Source organism: Macaca nemestrina, chromosome 1 (assembly GCF_043159975.1).
Source record: "Macaca nemestrina isolate mMacNem1 chromosome 1, mMacNem.hap1, whole genome shotgun sequence".
NCBI lineage: Eukaryota > Metazoa > Chordata > Mammalia > Primates > Cercopithecidae > Macaca > Macaca nemestrina.
The window spans coordinates 120,157,396-120,172,203 of record NC_092125.1 but is presented as its reverse complement, the minus strand read 5'-3'; the positions used below and the strand labels follow the sequence as shown (position 1 = coordinate 120,172,203).

Sequence of the window (14,808 nt, the reverse complement as noted above, 5' to 3'; positions counted from 1 at the left end):
GGAGAAAAATTTGCTGGGCGCGGTGGCTCACGCCTGTAATCCCGGCACTTTGGGAGGCTGAGGTGGGCGGATTACCTGAGGTCAGGAGTTCGAGACCAGCCTGGCCAACATGGTGAAACCCCATCTCTACTAAAAACACAAAAAATTAGCCAGGCGTGGTGGCATGTGCCTGTAATCCCAGGTACTTGGGAGGCTAAGGCAAGAGAATTGCTTGAACCCAGGAGGCGGAGGTTGCAAGTGAGCCAACATCACACCATTGTACTCCAGCTTGGGCAATGAGAGTGAAACTCCATCTCAGAAGAAAAAAAAGAGAGAAAACTTCACGTGATCTGAAGAGAAACCAGAGTGTACCATTCGCAAATGTTTACTTGCAAAGGTTTTTGGAAAGATATTTGCAGACATTAAAGATGTATCAAAGTCAGCATTATTACCTCAAAACAGCACCATTAAATAGTCTTTTTAATTGCTAACAATATACATCTTAAACTACGCTGCCATTAAGATAATTGTCAGTTCTTTTATTAGAAATATACAATATATTTCTTTTTTTGAGACGGAGTCTAGACTACAATATACAATTTTCTTTTTCTTTCTTTCTTTTTTTTTTTTTGAGACAGAGTCTTGCTCAGTCGCCCAGGCTGGAGTGCAATGGCGCTATCTAGGCTCACTGCAACCACCGTCTCCTGGGTTCAAGTAGTTCTCCTGCCTCAGCCTCCAAAGTAGCTGGTATTACAGGCACCCGCCATCATGCCTGGCTAATTTTTGTATTTTTGTAGAGACAGGGTTTCATCATGTTGGCCAGGCTGGTCTCAAACTCCTTACCTCGGGTGATATGTCTGCGTGGGCCTCCCAAAGTGCTGGGATTATGGGCGTGCCCCACTGCGCTGGCCAATATACAATTTTCAAATGAGTGTTTTATTTTATTTTATTATTATTTTTTTGAGACGGAGTCTCGCCCTGTTGCCCAGGCTGGAGTGCAGTGGTGCGATCTCCGCCTTCCGGGTTCACGCCATTCTCCTGCCTCAGCCTCCCGAGTAGCTGGGACTACAGGCGCCCACCACCATGTCCGGTTAATTTTTTCTATTTTTAGTAGTAAAATTTTTGTATTTTTAGTAATAGAGACGTGATTTCACTGTGTTAGCTGGGATGGTCTCGATTTCCTGACCTTGTGATCCGTCTACCTCAGACTCCCAAAGTGCTGGGACTACAGGCGTGAGCCACTAATCCCAGCCCATGAGTGTTTTATTTTCCTGGAAACTGCGGTAATTTTTAAACCACTATCCTTCCTTCTATTCCATCAAGTTTTCTAGGTAAAAGAGTAAACACTAACAACAGCATCATACAACACAATAGACTGAAGTAAGGATGTGCATTTCTAATTTCCAGAGCAGGTATTTCAAACTTTAGGTTCATCAACCTCTTTTTTCCAACTGAGCAAAATAAAGGCCTGCACTAATAGTGACCTGTTGAAGACAAGGTATGAAGCAATTTTAAGTACATTTGAGGTTGTGAACACACCCAAAACAGGAAAAGAAAATCCCCCAAGTCTGTGAAGGCACCCAATGTTCCATTTAACTTATGGCACTTAAGATGAACTCCTTTGGAAACATAAACAAATACTTCTTGAATACAAAGGAAAATTATTATTATTATTATTATTATTTTGAGACAGAGTTTCGTTCTTGCTGCCCAGGCTGGAGAGCAATGGCGCAATCTCGGCTCACTGCAACCTCCGCCTCTCAGGTTCAAGAGATTCTCCTGCCTCAGCCTCCCGACTAGCTGGGATTACAGGCATGCATCACCATGCCTGGCTAATTTTGTATCTTTAGTGGAGACAGGGTTTCTCCATGTTGGTCAAGCTGGTCTCGAACTCCCAACCTCAGGTGATCCACCCGCCTTGGCCTCGAAAAGTGCTGGGATTACAGATGTGAGCCACCACGCCCAGCCTCAAAGGAAAATTATTATGCCTTAATTTGTGAAAATCATTTTATTCTCTCTTAGCATATACACAAATATTTTGTTCCCTCTCATTGTGAGGTCAGAATTTATGATGATTAGTAAATAAAACAAAGTCAATAACCAAGGAATGGCATCATGATTCTGTAAAATCCTGTGACATCAGCATCTGTGTGCTGTGTTGCTTCATAGGTTCTGGCTAACTTCATTCTAACTTTGGAACAGAAGTAAAGAAGTTAGGAGCAGGGGGTCCTTAGACTCTTTGGCGCGAGGGATTCCTACGGAACCCTTGTCAGAATGTTTTCTTTTTTTAATATAATTTTATTTTTTTCTTAAACAAATAGAGACAGGGGTTTTGCCATGCTGCCCAGCCTGCTTTTGTACTCCTGGGCTCAAGTGATCCACTGACCTCAGCCTCCCAAAGTGCTGGGATTACAGGCGTGAGCCACCGTGCTCAGCCAGAATAATGTTTTTAAATGCACAAAATAAAATGCAAAGATAGAACTGTCAAAACACTTTAACTGGAATTAACAACGTGCTTTTAAAAAATAAAATAAGATCCAGCAGTGGGTCTAATAACCACAGTAATTTTGAGGTAGTGATAAGCTTAAACAATTTCAAGATAGCTATAACGGCTGCATTATGGTATGAAGTACATGATTTCTGTTGGTGACAAAGTCACAGGTACTGCTAATACAACCATGCGTTTGTTGCCTATATTCATATTTGAATGAAATTCCAAGTTTAATTAGAGGTTAATTAAAAGATGTAATATTTTTCCCCCAAACAAGTTTACAGACCCCCCGAATTCAATAGACCTTGGGGAATCAATATGCAGACCCTAGGATAAAAACCTCTCATACGGGAACAGAAGAGCAGGTCAATAAAGTAAAAACATAAGTTTTGGTTCCCAAAACTCAAAAAGACAAATTATAAAGGCCCTGTTACTCTCCAAAATAGTCTAACACACCAGAGCAGTGTATAGATTTTCATTCATTCAATAATCTTCAAAAGGTTTGTATAGGAAGAGCAAAATCAGAGGGAGGACATATTTTTCAACCAATGATCAAATATACAGCTTATAATATCAGTACATTTTGAGGAAATTCTCCTATACAAAGGCTAAGTCATTGTAATTAAGTCAGATTCAACAATATCATAAGTTGTGATTAGCAACATGATAATGTAGATAACCAACAGAATTGGATCTTACTCTGCAAGAGAAATGGTCAGTGACACCCTTCAATGGTTCAGCCCATGCAGCCGTCTCACTGGTGTGGTGGATGTGAACCCTTCCTATCATTGTGCATACTGTGATCCCAGAAGATTGTTATTGCTGGACAGGTGGGGTAGCTCACACCTGTAATCCCAGCACTTTAGGACGCCAAGGCAGGAGGATGGCTTGGGGCCAGGAGTTTGAGACCAGCCAGGGCAACATAGTGAGACCCTATCACTAAAAGAAAGTTTAAATATATTAGCTGAGCATTATGGCCCATGCCTGTAGTCCTAGCTACTCAAAAGGCTGAGGTGGCTCTGCTTGAGCCCAGGAGTTAGAGGCTGCAGTGAACCATGATGGTTTCACTGTACTCCAGCCTGGGCAAGAGAGTGATTTTATAAATTTATAAAGTATAATTTATAGATTTATAACTTATATACTCTTCTCAGGATGACACTAGGAACCAAACATGCCACCTAAACTAGTCCTTCCATTCATTGTAAAAATCTCCTGTAACACTCCCTCCCTGCAAAGAGAAAAACATATAAACTAGGTAGCAGTATTACAAATGAAAAGTGGGGGGTTGGACAAGAAATAACAAAAGGGACAAGGGATTGGCAGAAACTGCATGTGGTAGGGCAGGGGGGCCTACTAGGAGAAACATTAAGATGATTCAGAGGTTTTAAGCCGGGCTACCTTCAAGAATGGTAGAATCAGAAGAAAAAAAACTAGGTTTGGAGATGAAGGAAACTTGAGAACAGGCAGAGATAATGAGCTTTAAGTGACATATTAAGTTTGAAATGCCCAGGAAGCAACTGGAAAAGCAGATCATCAATAAGAGTGTTCAATCCCCGTCCTTGAGGAACTTACAATCTGGAATCCTTTTATAGCTAGAGGTTTGGATTTAGTAGTGATTCTACTAGGTATTTCCTAAAAGCTGTGGGAACAGCAAAGTCCTCCAAGAAAGAGCATGAAAGACCAAAAGAAACGCCATCAATTTAAGGACAAAAATTTTAAATATTCTAAATACTAAAAGCCATTTGAAATGTTAACATCAAATGCTAAAAACACTTTTACAACTTAAAATAGTGGCCTTTTAAGAGGATATACCTCGATACATTTAAATACCTTTCCAGAAAAAGACAGTGTCAATAACATACCATATTGTATTAAAACATAAACTTTAATTTAACTTGTCCTTCCTATTCAAATTGTACCTTTCTTTATAGAGGTATTCTAGTTAAATTAAAAATAAATGGTAGAATTAAAGCCATAATTAATTCCACTTGCAAACCACTAGTGAAATAATGAAAATAGGCTATTGATGTAGTAGAAAGAGGGATAACCAAATATATGCCTCTTGAAGGAAGTACACAGCAATATCTAGGAATTATGCTTGTCCTCTCCCCCAACACTCCCACTCGGAAATCAAACCTGAACTAAATTTGTTCAGTCTTCAATCTAGCTACCAATTTACAGCAAAGGATAGAGGGATATATTAAACTAGGACATGTTAAATCTATACCTGAGGGACATATTCATCAATATCCAGGATGAGAGAAACTAGAGGAAAAATGGCCTGGTTCCTTCAACAAATATTAGGTTGGTGCAAACGTCATTGTGGTTTTTAAATTACCATTAAAAGTAATGGCAAAAACCACAATGACGTTTGCACCAACCTTATAAGGAAAATACATTACGAGGAAAATAATTAAGATGAGGGAACCTATAGATTAAAAAGTTTAAGAGACATCCCAAACAAATGTAATATGTTAACGTGTTTGGATCCCAAATCAAACCAACCAATTATTTAAAAACAACTGAGGAATATTTGAATACTGACTGGATATTTGGTGATGTTAATTTTTAAAGGTAGGGTAATGGCACTGTGGTTATGATTTTCTCAAGAGTTATCTTTCAGATATCTATATTGAAATAAAACAAATGAAATCATTGGTAGAATTTGCTTCACAGTAATCCAGTAGGGTCTGGGGAAAGCAGATAGGGAAAGAGATAAATCGTGTCGCTCAATTCTTTGTGTTTTGAAATTTTCCATACTTAACTGTTCAAAAGGGAAAAAAGAAAAACACCATTCTCAGGGGTTGCCAACAAAAACTGAAAACAACAGTTTGAATTTTGTCTCCAAGCCTTACAAGCTGAGCAGCCCTGGTCTAGTCACGCAACTTCTTAGTGTCCCTGTTGGTTAAACAGAGACAAACAAATACCACCTAATAAACTCATATTCGTTCAAGCCAGAAAGGATATAAGGATATAACATGTTGAACATTATATCCTTAACGTCTTTGACTTTCCCAGTCTCCCACATCTGGTTTCCACCAAATCCTGTCTGTTTCTCTACCAAATCCTGTCTTGTCCATCACTGTGGTCTCACACCACTCCAACGCCTCCTTTCAGGCTGTTTTCCACATCGCATACAAAGTGATGTTCCTAAAACGCAACATCCAATCAGGTTATCTCCAGCCCCACTGAAAATCCTTTTTTTTTTTTTGAGACAGTCTTGCTCTGTCGCCTGAGCTGAGCTGAAGTGCAGTGGTGTGATCTCAGTTTTCATTGCAGCCTCCACCTCCTGGGTTCAAGCAGTTCTCCTGTATCAGCCTCCCAAGTAGCTGGGATTACAGAAGAACACCACCACGCCCGGCTAATTTTTTGTATTTTTAATAGAGACAGGGTTTCACCACGTTGGCCAGGCTGGTCCTGAACTCCTGACCTCAAGTGATCCACCCGCCTCCGCCTCCCAAAGTGTTGGGATTACAGGTGTGAGCCACCAGTGCCCAGCTTGAAAATCCTTAAACTGCTTTCAATCAGCTTCAAAATAAGAGCCTCCTTTAAATTTTTTTACCCTCCTTGATTCCTTAAAAATCCCTTTAATTTTTTTACCCTCCTTGATTCCTTAAAATGGCTTACAAGGCCCTCCATTTTCTCATACTATCTCTTCAACTTCTATCTCTTTCTATTCTCTGACTTTATGCTTTAGCTTTGGTAAAATTATTTCAGCTCTTGCATTACACCCTGTTCTCTTGAGTGTAGCTTCAGTGTTCATGTCTGGAATGTTCTTTCCACCCATCATCACTGCCTTGCCTGGCTAGCTCTTTCATCCTTGAAGTCTCAGGTTAAACAGTATTTCCTCAGAGAGGTCTACCCAAATTGCTTCTATACTAAGTTGGGTGTCTTCTCACACCTACACAATACAGTATTTGTTCCTACAGGAACCTGTACTTACCATAAGTATAACAGTCCCTACTTATTTGTAAAGAGTATTTGCTGTGGCAATTATATATTTATCTGTTTTCCAGCTAGACTATAACTCTAGGAGGGCAAATGGTGAAATTTGTTCACTGCTGAATCCTAAGTCTCTCACGGTGCCTGGTAGCCAATAACAAACTGAACATACAAAATTCACAACAATCTGGACTGTTTTCCTCATACCCAAGTTCCATCTTCCTAGTCCTCTCAACTGCAACAAAAACAAGACAGCTATGAAGGCATTTACACAGAGATCTTAATCTTGCATAGGACTGAGCATTGTAAAGTGAATTGAAAACACGATGGGAATGCAGAACATAAGGAGTTGAGAAATCTATTTTCAGGCCGAGATAATTTGTATCCTAATTTACAATCTAAAGAAAACTCAGGAGTGTCAATCTAACAAAAATGAGTTCAATGACACACATAGTTCCCACCAAACCATAACAAGTTTTCAGACCTAAGATGTTAGATCACTTAATCCCTCCAGCCTCAGTTTCCTTATGGGTAAAACAAGGGATCCTGATCAGGGTCATTAGGGTCCTTTCCAGGGCTAATATATGCCCTAATATTTAAAGGCTAAAAGATGTAAATTAGTGAAACACTTATCATTTGTTTTCATCCTATAGTGATGATTTTTTTCCTTTTTAATCTGTTTAAGGACATTACAGTTTACCCCGTTAAGCACAACTAAACCTTCAAATCTATTCAGCTATAAAAATCTTACAAAATGCTCCTCAGATCAACTTGCATATTTCACAAAGGTAACTGCAATCTGATGAAACAACAGCATCTACCTAAACCCAAAATGAATTACTGAAATATATTCAACTTCTGTGTAAATAATAAATCTTACTCACCACGTGTTTTAAGTGCTAAATATCTTGAATTGTTGGTCATTTCTATGGCAATCTGAAGGCAAAGTTGTGCCCCAGGGTGTAAGACTTGCGTTTATGAGTACTATTTAACACCTAACTAAAAAACCGAAGATACATAGTCTTGGCATCACCTCACTGGGCTGGTGGTTGAGATAAAAAAATTGTTGAAACCAGAGTAATTTTTGGAAAAAAAAAAATCAAAACAAGTTATAGTAAGTTACAGTAAATAAAGTAGCGAGTAAACATTTCACTGTTATCAGTAGCAGCCCAGTTTCTAATCAGCCACTGGAAACCCAAGGAAAGACTAAAGTAGTAACAAGTTTGTCTCCTGGTTTAAATTAATTACAAACTAGTTTTTGGCAACTGCTTGTTCCATCAAATATGTCACGACAAAGTAATAAAATGTTAAAACGCATGCTGGAAAAAAAAAAAAAAAGACGTACTTGGAACAAAAAGCTTGCATCGGACCAAGTGTAAACGCTATCCTCCAGATTTCTCTCAACAGGGCCGCCTTAAGTCCATGAGTAGAAGGGTGCTGCGGCGGACCCTGGCAGCCACAGGTTGAATGACAAAGAGCCCCCGTCAGCACCACTCCCAGAAGTCTGCGGGCTGCGTCCCCTCCGCAAAGTCTACTCGAACCCTGCAGTCACGCCTTGGCTGTGGGGAATGCGGCTCTCCGCATCACTCTCGCAAGTCACCACGTGGGGCAAGGATCGGTCGGCCAAGAAGGTTGGGGCGGACAATGTCACGAGTCATAAATAATTCCTGCCCCGAGTCCCTTCCCTTGGAACAGAAGCGGCCAGGAGAGTCTGGAGGTACCACATGAAGCAGCCTCATGTTATCCCTTTTCCAGATCAAAGCGTCTCTGGAGGAGCCTATTGAAGACTTAGAGGGGAAGGGGACTTCCCCAACGTCACCGGGCACTACGACCCAACTCCTCGGCCAGGCCAGGGGCCGGCATATGACCACGAGGCCCGCGGCTCGGCTGAGAGAGGCGCTGTCCCCAGCGCCTCAAGGTCTCCTTCACCAGCACTGCAGTCCGAGGCCACGCGACTGCCTGTGACCACGATGCCCTCTGCTGGGCCGCCTCCCTCCCCCGGAGACAAAGTCTCCCAACCCCGGAGGTCCCCTCCGACCCCACCAGGGAAGCGAGGGCACCGTGGGGTCCGCGCCGCGTGCCGCCGGCTGTTACCCAACTAACCGTTATAAGCGCGGATCGCAGCGCCGAGCGTGTGCGTGACGTGGTGGCGCGGGCTGGAGTTCCACCGGGCCCAGGGTCCGACTCCCGTCCTTCGCTCGCTGCCTCGTTTACTTGTTCCAGCACCTACGCAGCCATCCAGTCACGTAGCAGCTCACCACTTTGTCTGGTCCGGCCGGCGAGGCTGCCTTATAACCCGCCGGGGCCCGAGCATGCGCACAGGGGGCGGAGTCGTTTCTCCCGGCCGCCGCCCCCTCCCCGCCACACAGACATCCGAACTGCAGCCCGCATCTCCACACGCTCTCAGCCGCGCGCGCCCTCTAGCTCGCCCGCGCGCGCCGGCGCCCCCCTCCCCGCCACGTGACCGGCGTCCCAGTCCGACCCGCGCGCTGCGCCCCTGCAGAGCGACGCGGAGCTACCGCACCCTTCCAGACTCGCCCGTTGGTCCTTGTCTGACGAGCTCTAAGCAACCTGCCCTCCTTCGGAACACAAATGTCGGTCTCACCCCTCAGTTTCTGCCAGAGAAATAGGAAAAGTCACCTAGAGGCCTGACCCTGACGGGTGGGGGGAGACGAGCGCGCGGAGTAGCGGGAAGCGTCTGAGGAGCGGGGACTGGGCAGCGTTTGAATGGATGCGGGTGCCGCTGGCACCCGGGAAGACGCCGGGGGCCGGCGCTGTGGAGCCGGGCACGGGCTGGGATGTGTTTGGATTCCAATCCGGGCCTGACACCAGTTGAGTGACCTCGGAAAGTTCCCCAACCCTCCGGGCCTGTTTCCTCCCTCTGAAGTGGCGACAGTAATAGAACTGACCCCGTAGGCTCATCGGGAGGCCCTGAAGGGGGAACCCATGCAACTTGCCACCGCAGAGCCAGGCCCGCGGCGGTTGGCGCCTGGTGGGTATTAAAGACGAGTCGGGAAAGAAGAGCAGGTAAGAGGGCGGGAAGACTGGCCGGTGGGTTGGGGTGTGCACCTCGGCCACGTGGAGAAGCGAGAATGCAGGGGCCGGACGCCTATGGACGATGCGTGTGTGGGGCCGGATAGAATCGTGGCAGGCGGCGCTGGGGCTGATGCGCCTCACCCGGATTAGCCTCTGTAATCCTCACAGCCCTGTGAAGCGGGCGCTGCCGTGAACATTTTGTAAATAAGGGACCGGAGGCTCAGAGAAGTGAAGTAACTTTCCAGACGGCCCAGCTTGTCAGCGGCCAGCATTTTAAGTCACACCCCAGAGTCTGTTTTTATCGTAATAGCCGCTTTGACCGGATAACCAACGTGTGTGTGTTGAAGTGATCAGATGACCATGGAGTGTCTCTGATGTCCAGGACTTTTGAGAAATACTGAAAAAGTATGAGGCAAGGCCCCTGCCTTCAAAGAGCTTGCAAGTTTTTGGGGGAGACTGTGTCAGGCACAAATTAACCAACATCTGTTGAGCACTTACTGCTTGCCAGAACCCTGCCCTTCCCTCGTGTCTTCCTCCCTTCCAGGACTCACCCCCTCACTTACCCTCCCCCTCAATTCTCATAGCAACCCGGGGAGGTAGGCCTTATGGTTTCTGTTTTGCAAATGAAGAGCTTGAGATTGAAGAAGAGTACAGATTGGAGGATCAGGTCCTGAGAGGTCCTATGTGCTTTCCGATAACAGTTCAGTGTGTTAGAAGACAGTATGGCATCCACGGCCGAGTACTACTAGTAATACAGTAATTGCTTTTTACATTTACATAAACACGGAGAAAGGGAAGGCATTTCGGGTCATTGGGGCAGCCAGGACTTACAAGAGCAGTGCTAGGGTGGCAGCAGCATTCAGGTAGATGGTAAGCAGAATTAAGTTAGAGAGAGAGGATCCTGAGTCTGATTTAGATGTACATTTATAAGGCCCTGTTCTATGGAATGTAGTGAGAAGTGGTTAAATAAGATGAATCCCAGGAAACCTCAAAAGTAGGCTTATAGAGCCCCATAAGGTGATAGATTGACAATACAGACCTGAGAGCCAGATCTGTTGGGTTCCAAATTTGATTCTTGCACTTACCAGCTCTATGTCCTCAGGCAAGTCATTTTACCTTTCTAAGCCTGACTCCCAACTCTGTAAAACAAGGATAATACCTACCTCAGGGTTATTATGATAATAAAACTAGTATTTATTGCAGGCTGGCGTGGTGGCTCAAGCCTGTAATCCCAGCACTTTGGGAGGCTGAGGTGGGCGGATCAATTGAGGCCAGGATTTTGAGACCAGCCTGGCCAACATGGTGAAACCCTGCCAATACTAAAAATACAAAAATTAGCCATGCGTAGTGACACACGCCTGTAGTACCAGCTACTCAGGAAGTTGAGACAGGAGAATTGTTTGAACCCGTGAGGCAGAGATTGCAGTGAGCCAAGATCTCACCATTGTACTCCAGCCTGGGCAACACAGTGAGATTCCATCTCAAAAAAAAAAAAAAAAAAAAAAACGAGGTGGGCAGGTCATGAGGTCAGGAGTTCGAGACCAGCCTGGCTAATATGGTGAAACCCTGTCTCTGCTTAAAATACAAAAAGTAGCCGGGTGTGGTGGCACGTGCCTGTAGTCCCAGCTACTTGGGAGGCTAAGGCAGAAGAATCGCTTGAACCCAGGAGGTGGAGGTTGCAGTGAGCCGAGATGGTGCCACTGCACTCCAGCCTGTCCAGCCTGGGCAACAGAGTGAGACTCTGTCTCAAAAAAAAAAAAAAAAAAAAAAATTAGTATTTATTTTGCAGTGTCTTACCATATAGAAAACACTACATGAAACCTAACCCTAAAGATTAACCCTAGAGGCCCTTCCCTTGAATAGACCCCAAGGAGGCTCTGAGAGGGGCCCTAACAGTGTGTTCAACAGGATCATACTTTGTGTTGTATTGCAGTTTTGTACTCCTATCCTTGAAGATAGATAGTCATCAAAATATAGATACCTCAGGCCCTACAAAACCTGGATCTGCCTTAAGAGATTTTAATGTTGTGAAAAGAAGACTTCGGAATCAGAAGACCTGGTCCTGGCCAGGCATGGTGGTTCACACCTGTAATCTCAGCACTCTGGGAGGCGGAGGTGGGTGGATCACCTGAGGTCAGGAGTTCAAGACCAGCCTTGCCAACATGGCCAAATCCTGTCTCTACGAAAAAATGCAAAAAAAAAAAAAAAAAAAAAAGGCCTAGGCCAGGCACGGTGGCTCATACCTATAATCCCAGAATTTGGGAGGCCGAGGCAGGCAGATAACCTGAGGTCGGGAGTTCAAGACCAGCCTGAGCAACATGGTGAAACCCTGTCTCTACTAAAAATACAAAATTAGCCGGGTGTAGTGGCGCATGCCTGTAATCCTGGGAGGTGGAGGTTGCAGTGAGCTGAAATCACGCTGCCTAGTCAACAAGAGCGAAACTCCATCTCAAATAAATAAATAAATAAATAGGCCAGGCACAGTGGCTCATGCCTGTAATCCCGACAGTTTGGGAGGCTGTGGCAGGCAGATCACGGGATCAGGAGTTCAAGACCAGCCTGACCAACATGGTGAAATCCCGTCTCTGGGGCGGATCACAAGGTCAGGAGATCGAGACCATCCTGGCTAACACGGTGAAACCCCGTCTCTACTAAAAAGTACAAAAAACTAGCCGGGCGAGGTGGTGGGCGCCTGTAGTCCCAGCTACTCGGGAGGCTGAGGCAGGAGAATGGCGTAAACCCGGGAGGCAGAGCTTGCAGTGAGCTGAGATCCGGCCACTGCACTCCAGCCTGGGCGACAGAGCGAGACTCCGTCTCAAAAAAAAAAAAAAAGAAATCCCGTCTCTACTAAAAATACAAAAATTAGCCTGGCGTGGTGGCACGCACCTATAATCCCAGCTACTCAGGAGGCCGAGGTAGGAGAATCACTGGGAACCTAGGAGGCAGAGGTTGCAGTAAGCCGAGATTGTGCCACTGCACTCCAGCCTGGGTGACAGAGTGCAAAGAAAAAAGAAAAAAAAAAGAAGATCTGGTCCTATAACTGCTATCTGTGTTATTCTGGGCAGTTAACTCACTACACTTTCTTGGGCTTTGGTTTCCTCGCCAGATAAGTTAAAAATAATACCTACTAGCCCAAACTGTTGTGTTAATCAAATGAGACAGTATCTGCAGAAGAAGTAATTAGTAAAACTTTGAAAGTGTTCTATAAGTATTTATGAATTAATGTCATAATTTGTCTAAAGTACATAAAAGGGAAAAATCAAAAGCAACTCCAAGGCTCTTATGTGGAAAAATAGAAACAGGGTGGGTGGGTGAGCTGGTGAAAATAATAAAATAATACAGGTGAAATTCTTGCTCTTCTGCCAGATTTTCTTCCTAATTTGAGGCACACAACATTGAAGAAATGAACTAGGAAGCATAGGATGAGAAATCAGAGTGGAGAGGAAATTGGAGATCATCTAAGGCACTCCTGACTTTTTATGGAAATGGAAATTAAGGCCCAGGGACGCTAAAAGACTTGTCTGAGGCCTCCCATCTAATGATTGGCATGATCAGAAACTCAGTTTCTTTAAGTGTAAAGAACAAGTACAATCTTTAAGATAAAATATTTTGTCATGGGGGTCTTTTAGAATCATTACATGAGGCTGGGCGCAGTGGCTCAGGCCTGTAATCCGAGCACTTTGGGAGGTGGAGGGAGGCGGAGGGAGGCGGAGGCAGGCGGATCACGAGGTCAGGAGATCGAGACCATCCTGGCTAACACAGTGAAACCCCGTCTCTGCTAAAAATACAAAAAATTAGCTGGGCATGGTGGCTGGCACCTGTAGTCCCAGCTACCCAGGAGGCTGAGGCAGGAGAATGGCGTGAACCCAGGAGGTGGAGCTTGCAGTGATTGGAGATTGTGCCACTGCACTCCATCCTGGGTGACAGAGCGAGACTGTCTCAAAAAAAAAACAAAAAACAAACAAAAAAGAATAATTACATCAGAACCAGAGAAGACCTGGTGCTTTCTACTGGCTTTTAGCTTTATCACTATCACAAAATTCTTAGGATTCACCTTTCTGTTTTAAAGGTTGATAGACTGGATGCTGCTATGGTAATTTGCCTCAGGAAAATGCCGGACTGTTGTTTGCAAGCTTGTTAAGTGAGCAAAACTTGGGAAGATTTCAAGGTAAGAGTTATAACTTCGTAAGTTAGTGATGCAATAAGAAATGCAAATGCAAACTTCAAAAAATTATGATATAGGTACTCTTTAAGCTGAGTAAGTTGCTCTGTTGCTTTATCTGAAAAAAGAAAGATAAAATTACAGTGTGTTCTCCAGAATTCACCTACTTAACTTACATTCTTTCAGTTACTTCACCATTTCTCTGATGTAATAAATAGGAAGGTGCTATTTTGCCCATTTTAGTAACAATAATACAGGAAAGGATTCTTTTTTTAATTGACACGTTGTAAATGTTTTTTGGGTTTTTTTTTTTTGTAATTTTCATTGTAATTTCTGGCTTTTTGTACGTTTAGTTATTCTGGTGGTGAGGGATTTGCTTTACTGCTTCTTTGGGCCTTTGAGAATTTTTTTGTGCACGCACAGACACACACATACACATATATATAATATGTAATTATACATATTCTGGGTTACAGTTTGGTGTTTCCATACAAACAAATGTTGTATACTGATCAAATCAGGGTACTTAGCATATCTCTCACCTCATGCTGTTTTGTAATATACAATACCTTATTGTTAACAGCAACCCTACTGTGCAATAAAACACCAGAACTTATTCTTCCAATCTAATTGTCACTTTGTACCTGTTGACAGCCTTTCCCTCTCCTCCTTTCCCCTATCCCCTTTCTAGTCTCAGATAACCACTGTTCTCTTTGCTTGTAGGGTATAAACTCTTACTTTAAAAAAATTAGATTCCACAGATCATACAGTATTTATCTTTCTGTGTCTGGCTTATTTCACTTAACATAACGTCCTCCAGGTTTAACCGTATTTTCACAAATGGCAAGATTTCATGCTTTTTTATAGCTGTATAATATTCTGTTATCCATATGTACCACATTTTCTCTTTTTTTTCTTTTTCTTTTTCTTTTTTTTTTTTTGTGAGACTGAGTCTCGCTCTGTCCCCCAGGCTGGAGTGCGGTGATGCAATGTCACCTCACTGCAACCTCTGCCTCCCAGGTTCAAGCGATTCTTCTGCCTCTGCCTCCCAAGTAGCTGGGATTACAGGCACCTGCCACCATGCCTGGCTAATTTTTGTATTTTTAGTAGAGACAGGGTTTCACCATATTACTCAGGCTGGTCTCAAACTCCTGACCTCAAATGACCCACCCACCTCAGTCTCCCGAAGTGCTGGGAT

The 14,808-nt window shown here is 44.0% G+C and overlaps 2 protein-coding genes across 6 annotated transcripts in view; one reads left to right on the top strand and one right to left on the bottom strand.

The window, feature by feature from the left end:
• LOC105479175 (solute carrier family 16 member 1) overlaps window positions 1-8,752 on the bottom strand; it is a 43,559-nt gene extending 34,807 nt beyond the window's left edge. Inside the window, exon 1 of one of the 3 annotated variants that reach the window (XM_011737026.3) lies at window positions 8,516-8,752. The gene's annotated coding sequence lies outside the window, so the exon portion shown is untranslated. Of the gene's footprint in view, window positions 1-7,296; window positions 7,466-7,757; window positions 8,368-8,515 lie in introns of those variants that run through there. The other 2 variants (XM_011737027.3, XM_011737028.3) reach the window with 2 other exon arrangements.
• Window positions 8,753-8,828: 76 nt separating this feature from the next.
• Window positions 8,829-14,808, top strand: part of LOC105479319 (leucine rich repeats and immunoglobulin like domains 2) — a 196,628-nt gene continuing 190,648 nt past the window's right edge. For all 3 annotated transcript variants that reach the window (XM_071091943.1, XM_071091905.1, XM_071091851.1), the window contains exons 1-2: window positions 8,829-9,439; window positions 13,518-13,616. The gene's annotated coding sequence lies outside the window, so the exon portion shown is untranslated. The remainder of the gene's footprint in view (window positions 9,440-13,517; window positions 13,617-14,808) is intronic.